Here is an 11,050-nt window from a genome sequence, read left to right as displayed (position 1 = left end):
CAACCCCCAAGGAAGCCACGTTAACTTCCACGTTAACTTAGTTAACGTGGAAGCTAACGTGGATGAAAGAAGGTGATGGCCAACGTTAGTGACACTCAACATTGTCACTAACGTTGGAAGGAGCCACACAAGCCACAATGAGCCACGTTAACTCCCACGTTAACTCAGTTAACGTGGAAGTTAACGTGGGCAAAAGTCCCACCAGGCAGCCTGACCATGCCTTCTTCAAACATGCATAACTTGAGCCACAAAGCTCCAATTGAGGTGATTTAAGTTGCGTTAGAAAGCTGACATTTAGAGCTTTCCAACGATATATAATACTCTATAGTGGGCATGAAATTGGAGTACAAACAAGAGGCATCTTTTAAGCCCCAAAAACATCAATTGGGCAGCAAGTGCAACGTTAGCCACAATAACTTTAGCACTAACGCCACACTTGTAGCGTTAGAGTGGCTAACTTTAGCACTAACTTTAGCACCTGGACTCAACTTGACTCACTTCTCTCTCAAGTCCACTTCAAAGCCCAAGCAAGCAAGCCCATAATTGTCAACCAATCAAGACCACAAGAAGCATCTAGAATAGGAATTTTCATTTAATTGTAATTTGCTTTTAATTTCATTTTGTAATTTAGGAGAGCCTATATAAAGGCCTTAGTCTTTACATTAAAGGCATCCTGGAATGGAGGGGTCTTCGGACTCCCTCCCCTCACACACTTTTCTTTCTTTTCTTGTACTTTTCATTTTATGAATTTTGAAGTTTCAATTTCAGTTTTAATCTTCATCTCTACTTTTATGCACTTTCTTTCTTTTCTATTTTGTTAGAGCAATGACCAACTAACTCTTTTCATTGGGTTAGAGAGCTCTATTGTGATTTAATGGATTAAGTGTAGTTCTTCTTCTTCTTCTTCTTTTTTTTCTCTTGATTTTACTATAGAGCTTTCGATCTTCATCCAATTGGGTAGTTATCTTGGAAAAGAAACTATTCATACTTGGATCTCTTCTGAACCTTGAAAGAGGAATGAAGAGATCATGCTAGAAATGCTTTCTCATGCCGGACCAAATTGGGTGTGAATGGATATGTGACTATAATCCTTCCAACACTTGATTTGGGAAATGCATGTGGTATAATCAGTTACCATGCTTCATCTCTTCTCATGAGCAATTGACCAAGGAATTGGCTATTGATCAAGATTTGAGAGATTGAATTACAAGTAATTGTAATTCGATCACTTAAGATTGCCAAGGAGATCAATGAATGATTGAGGAAGAGATGAGAATGAACTTGATCCGGAGGATTGCAATATCTCTTGATCCCAATGTTCATCTTATTTTTAGTTCTTACATTTACTTTTCTTGCCATTTTACTTCTCTGCACTTTATTGCTTTCTTTACTTTTCTGTAAATTTACAATTCCTGCTGCTCATCATCTAAATCTGAATCGTCTAACTAGGATAATCAATTAACATTGATTGCTTAATCCATTAATCTCTGTGGGATTCGACCCCACTCTATTGTGGGTTTTACTTGACGACAAATCGGTACACTTGCCGAATGGGAATTTGTTGAGAGACAAATTTTACCCCGATCAAAGACCAAGGAGATGAGTGTACACAAAGAAAAGAGCCAGATGAGAAGGAGGTATTGAACCCCTATGCACCCAAAGCACCATTTCCCCAAAGACTCAAGGGGGGTGTAGAAGGGAAAGTATACTCAAGATTCCTCAACATGTTTGCATCCCTTCATGTAAACATACCATTCAGACAGTGTATGAAGGAGCTGCTGACCAAGAAGAAATTATTGAAGGGTGGGCAAACAATAGTGATGAATAAGGAGTGCAGTACTCTCATTCAGACAGAGTTGTCTACAAAAAGGAAGGACCCAGGGAGTTTTCACATCCCCTGTGCTATAGGAGAAACAAGGATTGATAGGGGACTTTGTGACCTGGGAGCAAGCATCAACTTAATGCCGTTATCCTTCATGAAGAAGCTTCAAATCATTGAGCTAACACCTACAGATGTAATCATCCAATTGGCTGACAAAAATAAAAAACAAGCAATAGGAGTGGTTGAAAATGTGTTGGTGAAGGTCGGAACTACTTCCTTCCCACAGATTTTGTTGTCCTGGAGATGGAAGAAAGTCACATCCATCCAATCATCCTGGGGAGACCCTTCCTAGCCACGGCCATAGCACTTATAGATGTTGAGCAAGGAGAACTAATATTGAGGATACACGATGAACAACTTACCTTCAATGTCTACAAGCCCTTGATGAGCGGATAATTTATACGCTTTTTGGCATTGTTTTTACATAGTTTTTAATATGTTTTAGTTACTTTTTAGTATATTTTTATTAGTTTTTATGCAAAAATCACATTTCTGGACTTTACTATGCATTTGTGTGTTTTTCTGTGATTTCAGGTATTTTCTGGCTGAACTTGAGGGACCAGAGCAAAAATCTGATTCAGAGGTTGAGAAAGGACTGAAGATGCTGTTGGATTCTGACCTCCCTGCACTCGAAGTGGATTTTCTGGAGTTACAGAAGCCCAATTGGCGCGCTCTTAATTACGTTGGAAATTAGACATCTTGGGCTTTCCAGCAATGTATAATAGTCTATACTTTGCCCGAGATTTGATGGCCCAAACTGGCGTTCAAATGCCCACCAGAGACCCTTTTCTGGCGTAAAACGCCAGAACTGGCACCAAAGCTGGAGTTAAATGCCCAAACTGGCACCAAAACTGGCGTTTAAACTCCAAGAAATGCCTATGCACGTGAAATCCTCAATGCTCAGCCCAAGCACACACCAAGTGGGCTCTGAAAGTGGATTTCTGCACTATCTACACTTAGTTACTCATTTTCTGTAAACCTAGTTTACTAGTTTAGTATAAATAGCACTTTTTACTATTGTATTCAAATCTTTAGATCATTTTTGAGACTACCTTTGGATCACTTTTGATCTCTTGATCATGTTTTGGGGGCTGGCCATTCGGCCATGCCTGGACCTTCATCACTTATGTATTTTCAACGGTAGAGTTTCTACACCTCATAGATTAAGGTGTGGAGCTCTGCTGTTCCTCATGAATTAATGCAAAGTTCTATTATTTTTTTATTCAATTCACGCTTATTCTTGTTCCAAGATATTCACTCGTACTTCAACCTGATGGATATGATGATCAGTGACACTCATCATCATCCTCCCTTATGAACGCGTGCTTGACAACCACCTCTGTTCTATCTGCGAGAGCTTGACTGTGTATCTCTTGGCCTCCTGGTTTACGATGCATGGTTGCCTCTCCTGACAACAGAGCCTTCCATTCCGTGAGATCATAGTCTTCGTGGTATAAGCTAGAATCAATTGGCAGCATTCTTGAGATTCGAAAAGTCTAAACCTTTTCTGGGGTATTCTGAGTAAGATCTGGGATGGGATGACTGTGACGAGCTTCAAACTCATGACTGTTGGGTACAGTGACAGTGTGTAAAAGGATCAATGGATCTTATTCCAACACGATAGAGAACCGACAGCTGATTAGCCATGCGGGAAACTGTAGCGGACATGTTTTCACTTAAAGGACGGATGGTAGCCATTGACAACGGTGATCCAGCAATATACAGCTTGCCATGGAAGGGAGTACGCATGATTGGATAAGGACAATGGGAAAGCAGAGGCTCAGAGGGAATAAAGCATCTCCATACGCTTATCTGAAATTCTCACCATTGAATTGCATAAGTATCTCTATCCTATTTTATGTTTTATTGCTCTTTTAATTATCAAAACCTCATAATAACCATTTGAATCCGCCTGACTGAGATTTACAAGATGACCATAGCTTGATTCAAGCTGACAATCTCCGTGGGATCGACCCTTACTCACGTAAGGTATTATTGGGCGACCCAGTGCACTTGCTGGTCAGCTGCGCGGAGTTGTGAGAGAAGTGTGAACTCACAATTTCATGTACCAGCCTTCACAAGAAATAGATAAAGAAAACAAGAATTCGGGGAGAACCACAATAGGACACCGATGGAGGAAACAAATAAAGAAGCACAAACAGGACACTTGGGAATCCTTTTGGTTGACAAGAAATACAGCTAGGAGGCACAACAGCCAAGGGAAACCCAAAAGGAGCTGAACCCACAAAAGTTATAGGAGACTAGCAATAAGGTTTCCATGGAAAAGAAGGCCACAAGGAGCAAGGCAGTACCAAGGGAAGAAAAGAAATAGGTGCCAAGGAGATGGAGGAACAAAACGTTCCCTACAGAGGACTTCTCTCCAGGAGATAAAGTGATCTCTGCTCATTTCCCACTAATCCCACCTCATCTTCCCACCATTCCGTCTCAGCTACCCCAAGCATAGACCATCAGCAGAGTTCTCTCCTTAGAACATGTTGAGATTCTTAATGAAGCCAATGGAGATAGATTTACTGCAAGAGGGGAAGACTTGAGACACTATCAACCACCCTGACGAAGGCCAACCGTCAAGCTAATAATGCTAAAGAAGTGCTTCTTGGGAGGCAACCCATGTTTTATATCCTTTCCTTTAAATCTTTAATAGTCGTTAATAAAGCAAGGTTCATGAATATCAAATCCACTTTGACAGACACTTAGGTGAATCCTTGTATTCAACATATAGTGAACAACAAGTTTGGTGTTCAAGGAACAGTAAGAGGACATGTACATGAATCATATCATGCCAATCTTAGAGTCTTACTCAACTCTTTTTACCCTCCATGGTCACAAACTAAGTTTGGTGTCACCAATGTTGCATACATGAACACCAGATAAGTCAGTTGGTTTACATTCATGAACAGCATTTAGTTGTTTAAATTGAAAAATTTAAAAAGTGGCTAGCCTCTCATTTCTACTTTTTCCACCACCATTCAAACTAATTTTTTTTATTTTATTCCTTTTGTCTTGCATGGGAAATGAAGGGAAGATTGGATAGAATTGATGGGATAACCCAAGGAGAGGGGTTCGGCCACTTAAAAAAGGGGGGTTACCCACATGTTTTCACATAAGGTGCCTTGGGAAGTGTTGCCATGCAACATTGAAGGGAGAACACCTTGGAGACCTCATCCCAGAAGCCAAGGGATGGTTTGAGCTCGTGAGAAGGTCTATGCTCCCAGCTTGTAACAATTCCGAGGTCAACATTGCTCGAGCCATCATGGTGCATTGCATAATGAAGGGTGGAGACATCAATGCACATGAGATCATAGCCGAAAGGATCCAAGAGGCCACCGAGAAAAATGATCCGGATGCTTGGCAAAGGCAATTAATGGAGCTACAGCTTGAACAAGGAAGACAATGGAATGAATCGTTCAATATGGTAAACCAAAAGTAAGCTCAACAACAAGAAGCCATCCAAAAGCTGATCAGCATACAAGCACATCAAGGTGCACACATTCATGAGATGCATCGGAAGTAAAAAGAACAGGCAGATATCTTTGCTGACTACAGAGCATTCTCAGAAGGAGTTTGTATGAGTGAGATTGGATATAATATAAACACTCAAGCCAGGCTCGGATACTTAGTCAGACAACTACCCATATTGCACCCTAGGATCACAAGATATGAATACGTTAAGGATGAATTGAAACGAAAGGAAGGAGAAAGAGCAGAAAAGAGTCATGAATCAGTAAGGAAAGCACTAAAATATTGGAAAAGGGCCAGAATGACACGTATGCAGGGAAGCACAAGTGGACACAAAGAGGACAAACAAGAAAGAGGACATGAGCATCTGATGAGCGGATAATTTATACACTTTTTGGCATTGTTTTAAGTATGTTTTTAGTATGATTTAGTTAGTTTTTAGTATATTTTTATTAGTTTTTAGCTAAAATTCACTTTTATGGACTTTACTATGAGTTTGTGTGTTTTTCTGTGATTTCAGGTATTTTCTGGCTGAAATTAAGGGTCCTGAGCAAAAATCTGATCCAGAGACTGAAAAGGACTGCAGATGCTGTTGGATTCTGACTTCCCTGCACTCGAAGTGGATTTTTTGGAGCTACAGAAGCCCAATTGGCGCTTTCTCAACGGCATTGGAAAGTAGACATCCTGGGCTTTCCAGCAATATATGATAGTCCATACTTTGCCCAAGATTTGATGGCCCAAACCGGCATAGCAATTCGGCCTCAGAAATTCCAGCGTTAAACGCTGGAACTGGCATAAAACTTGGAGTTAAACGCCCAAACTGGCATGAAAGCTGGCGTTTAACTCCAGAAAAGGTCTCTAAACTTGAAAGCTTCAATGCTCAGCCCAAGCACACACCAAGTGGGCCCGAAAGTGGATTTTTCTGTCATTTACTCATTTCTGTAAACCTTAGGTTACTAGTTTACTATTAATAGGATCTTTTGACATGGTATCTGAACCTCATGACACTTTACACGTTTCTTTGTGTATCTTCCACAGTATGAGTCTCTAAACCCCATGGTTGGGGGTGAGGAGCTCTGCTGTGTCTTGATGGATTAATGCAATTACTACTGTTTCTTATTCAATCATGCTTGCTTCCATTCTAAGATATCACTTGTTCTTAACCCGGATGAATGTGATGATCCGTGACACTCATCACATTCTCAACTATGAACATGTGTCTGACAACCACCTCCGTTCTACCTTAGATTGAGTAGATATCTCTTGGATTCCTTAACCAGAATCTTCTGGTATAAGCTAGAACTGATGGCGGCATTCAAGAGAATCCGGAAGGTCTAAACCTTGTCTGTGGTATTCTGAGTAGGATTCAATGACTAAATGACTGTGACGTGCTTCAAACTCCTAGCAGGCGGGGCGTTAGTGACAGACGCAAAAGAATCGATGGATTCTATTCCGGCCTGACCGAGAACCGACAGCTGAATTCCGCGTGCTGTGACAGAGCATATGCAATCGTTTTCACTGAGAGGATGGGAGGTAGCCATTGACAACGGTGAAACCCTACATACAGCTTGCCATGGAAGGAGCCTTACGTGTTTGATGAAGAAGATAGTAGGAAAGCAGAGATTCAGAAGATGGAGCATCTCCAAACCCCAACCTTTTCTCCACCACTGCAATACAAGTAACCATTTTATGCTCTTTTGCTTTTTACAATCAATCCTGGTAATTTCTGATATCCTGACTAAGATTTACAAGATAACCATAGCTTGCTTCAAGCCGACAATCTCCGTGGGATCGACCCTTGCTCACGCAAGGTATTACTTGGACGACCCAGTGCATTTGCTGGTTAGTTGTGCGGAGTTGCAAAAGTGTGATTGCAATTTCGTGCACCAAGTTTTTGGCGCCGTTGCCGGGGATTGTTCGAGTTTGGACAACTGACGGTTTATCTTGTTGCTTAGATTAGGACTGTTTTGTTTTTAATTGGTTTAGAGTCTTTTAGTTGAGTCTAGTTTCATATTCTAAGTTTGGTGTCAATTGCATGCTTTTACTTTTCTCTTGATTTTCGAATTTGCATGTTCTTAGTCCCTTTTTGATTCATAAAAATTCTAAGTTTGGTGTCCTCTTTGTGTTTTCCTTTAAAATTTTCGAAAAATTAGTGTTTGATTTTCTAAAAATTTTAAGTTTGGTGTCTTTTTGTGTTTGTCTCTTTCCTCTTTTCAAAAATCAAATATTTTTCACAAAAAATTTTTCAATCATATCTTTTTAATTGCTATTTTCAAAATCTTTTTAATTACTTAATTGATTCAGTTCTCAATTTGCTTCGATCTTATTTTCTTTTTGATTTTCGAATTTTTATTTTAATTTTCTTTTGTTTTATTTTATTTTTTTCGTTTAACTCAAAAAAAAAAAAAACAAAATTTATTTGTTTGCAATCATAGTCATTTCCCTTTTGTCCATTATGGACATAAGTGGGATTGATCAGTCCAAGAGGACTCTGGGGTCATATGCTAACCCCATTACAGCTGCATATGGGAGTAGCATCTGTACACCTCCCATCAAAGCAAGCAGCTTTGAGCTAAATCCTCAACTCATTATCATAGTGCAGCAAAATTGCCAGTATTCCGGTCTTCCACAGGAAGAACCTACTGAGTTTCTGGCACAGTTTTTACAAATTGCTGACACAGTGCATGATAAAGAGGTGGATCAGGATGTCTACAGATTATTACTGTTTTCATTTCCTGTAAAAGATCAAGCTAAAAGGTGGTTGAATAACCAACCTACAGCAAGCATAAAGACATGGAAACAGTTGTCAGACAAATTCCTGAATCATTTTTACCCTCCAAAGAGGATGACACAGCTAAGGCTGGACATCTAAGGCTTTAAACAAGAGGATAATGAATCCCTTTACAATGCCTGGGAGAGGTATAGAGGTATGCTAAGGAAATGTCCCTCTGAAATGTTTTCAGAGTGGGTACAGTTAGACATTTTCTACTATGGGCTTACAGAAAAAGCTCAGATGTCTTTAGACCACTCAGCTGGTGGATCTATACACATGAGGAAGACAATTGAAGAAGCTCAAGAGCTTATAGACACTGTTGCTAGAAACCAATATTTGTACTCTAGCAATGAGTTCTCTCCAAAGAGGAAGTCATGGCAGTAGTCACTGACCCTAATCCTCAAGAACAGATAATTGAGCTTAATCAACAACTACTCCTGATGACAGAACAGTTAGCAGAATTTAAAGAGATGCTTTATGAAACTAAAGTTGCTAACAAGAGCATAGAACTACAGTTGAATCAGGCAAAACAACAAATATCTAAACAGATAACAGAGGAGTGTCAAGCAGTTCAACTAAGGAGTGGGAAGACACTGAATACCACTGCTCAAAAGAATAAAAAGCCAAACAGGGAACAATTGACAGAGGATAACCAAACCACTGTTCAAAATCCCTCTGAGGATAGTAAGAGCCCAGAGAGGAATGTTATTGGCGTTCAAACGCCAGAAAGGGAAGGAAAGTTGGCGTTAAACGCCCATTCCTTGCCCAGTTCTGGCGTTCAAACGCCAGAAAAGGGAGAGAAGTTGGCGTTTAACGCCCAAACTTCACCCATTCCTGGCGTTCAAACGCCAAGGGAAGATCAGACACCTGAGAGTGCTGACAGTAATCCCTCTAAAAAGGCTTCTTCAACCACTTCTGTAAGGAATAAACCTGCAGCATCTAAGGTTGAAGAATATCAAGCCAAGATGCCTTATCCTCAGAAACTCCGCAAAACGGAACAGGATAAGCAATTTGCCCGCTTTGCAGACTATCTAAGGACTCTTGAAATAAAGATTCCGTTTGCAGAGGCACTTGAGCAAATACCTTCTTATGCTAAGTTCATGAAGGAAATCTTAAGTCATAAAAAGGATTGGAGAGAAACTGAAAAAGTGTTTCTCACTGAAGAATGCAGTGCAGTCATTCTGAAAAGCTTACCAGAAAAGCTTCAAGATCCTGGAAGCTTTCTGATACCATGCACATTAGAAGGCGCTTGCACCAAGACAGCCCTATGTGATCTTGGAGCAAGCATCAATCTAATACCTGCATCCACTATCAGAAAGCTTGGGTTGACTGGAGAAGTCAAACCAACCAGGATATGCCTCCAACTTGCTGATGGCTCCATTAAACATCCATCAGGCATAATAGAGGATATGATTGTCAAGGTTGGGCCATTCGCCTTTCCAACTGACTTTGTGGTGCTGGAAATAGAGGAGCACAAGAGTGCAACTCTCATTCTAGGAAGACCTTTCCTAGCAACTGGACGAACTCTCATTGATGTACAAAAAGGGGAAGTGACCCTAAGAGTCAATGAGGATGAGTTCAAGTTAAATGCTGTAAAAGCTATGCAGCATCCAGACACACCAAATGACTGCATGGGCGCTGACATTATTGACTCCCTGGTAGAAGAGATCAATATGGCTGAAAGCCTAGAATCAGAGCTTGAGGACATCTTCAAAGATGCTCAACCTGATCAAGAAGAACCAGAGGAGGCAAAGGAATTTTCGAAAATTCCTCAGGAGGAGGATAAGTCTCCTAAGCCTGAACTCAAACCACTACCACCATCCCTGAAATATGCATTTCTGGGAGAGGGTGACACTTTTCCAGTGATTATAAGCTCTATTTTAAAGTCACAGGAAGAGGAAGCACTAATTCAAGTGCTAAGGACACACAAGACAGCTCTTGGGTGGTCCATAAGTGATCTTAAGGGCATTAGCCCAGCTAGATGCATGCACAAGATCCTATTAGAGGATAATGCCAAACCTGTGGTCCAACCACAAAGGAGGCTAAATCCAGCCATGAAGGAGGTGGTGCAGAAAGAGGTCACTAAATTACTAGAGGCTGGGATTATTTATCCTATTTCTGATAGCCCCTGGGTGAGCCCTGTCCAAGTTGTCCCCAAAAAGGGAGGCATGACAGTGGTTCATAATGAAAAAAATGAACTGGTTCCTACAAGGACAGTCACAGGGTGGCGCATGTGTATTGATTACAGAAGACTCAATACAGCCACCAGAAAGGATCACTTTCCTTTACCATTCATAGACCAAATGCTAGAAAGACTAGCTGGGCATGATTATTACTGCTTTTTGGATGGCTATTCAGGCTACAACCAAATTGCAGTAGATCCTCAGGACCAAGAGAAAACAACATTCACTTGCCCTTATGGCGTGTTTGCCTACAGGAGGATGCCTTTTGGTCTGTGCAATGCACCTGCAACCTTTCAAAGGTGCATGCTCTCTATCTTCTCAGATATGGTAGAGAAATTTCTGGAAGTCTTCATGGATGACTTTTCAGTATATGGAGACTCATTTAGCTCCTGTCTTAATCACCTAGCACTTGTCTTGAAAAGGTGCCAAGAGACTAACCTGGTTTTAAACTGGGAGAAATGTCACTTTATGGTAACTGAAGGAATTGTCCTTGGGCACAAAATTTCAAGCAAGGGAATAGAGGTGGATAAGGCAAAGGTAGAGGTAATTGAAAAATTACCACCACCTGCCAATGTTAAGGCAATCAGAAGCTTTCTGGGGCATGCAGGATTCTACTGAAGGTTTATAAAGGATTTTTCGAAAATTGCAAAACCTTTGAGTAACCTGTTAGCTGCTGACACACCATTTGTGTTTGACACACAGTGTCTGCAGGTATTTGAGACCCTGAAAGCTAAG

This window comes from Arachis stenosperma, chromosome 5 (assembly GCF_014773155.1).
Source record: "Arachis stenosperma cultivar V10309 chromosome 5, arast.V10309.gnm1.PFL2, whole genome shotgun sequence".
Classification (NCBI taxonomy): Eukaryota; Viridiplantae; Streptophyta; class Magnoliopsida; order Fabales; family Fabaceae; genus Arachis; species Arachis stenosperma.
This window is presented reverse-complemented; position numbering follows the sequence as displayed.